Source organism: Carlito syrichta, unplaced genomic scaffold (assembly GCF_000164805.1).
Source record: "Carlito syrichta isolate Samal-C Ts95f unplaced genomic scaffold, Tarsius_syrichta-2.0.1 Scaffold316060, whole genome shotgun sequence".
Classification (NCBI taxonomy): Eukaryota; Metazoa; Chordata; class Mammalia; order Primates; family Tarsiidae; genus Carlito; species Carlito syrichta.
Window position 1 is genome coordinate 1,181,168 of NW_007260156.1, and position 641 is coordinate 1,181,808.

The window sequence follows — 641 nt, forward strand, 5'->3', positions numbered from 1 at the left end:
CTCCCGCGGCCCCATGCGATCTTTGCAACGGGATCTGCAGATTCCTAGCGGCGAGAGGGGAGCAGTTGCGGGGAGGGTGGCCGGGTAGAGGGGGAGGCTTCTTGGTTCTTGCCCCGAAGCAAAACACCTTTCCAGCTTCCCGGGGCCTTTGCTCAAGATACTGATTATATTTTAATTTCGCTTTCTTAAAAATAAAAATAAAAAACAGAACCATCGGTGGCAGATTCGGCGCAAGACACGTCCCAGTCTTTCATCTCCGTGTTCCCATCCTATAATCTCGGAAAAATCCAAGAGCTTTCGGGATGTCAAAGTCGGAAGCACAGAACGTCGCCTTCGAGGGGTGTCGGAAGCGTACACTCTTAGGGGCCCAGGAGCGCAGACTCAGAGTCGCTCGTCCTGAGCAAGCCGCTTCGCCGTGCCTCGGTTTCCCCGCCTGTCACACAGGGATGGCCGTGGCGCCTCGGCCTCGCAGCTTCCCCGGAGGCTGGATGGCGGCGTGAGGTGACAGGTCCCCGCTCGTGCGCGCGAAGGCCGGGCCGGGCCTCGGCCCGGGACTCCATCGGAGAGTCCTCGAAGCCCCGCTCTTCAGGCCCAAGGAAGGCCGCCCGCGGCTCACGGAGGAAGGCGGCCCCGGGCGGGAA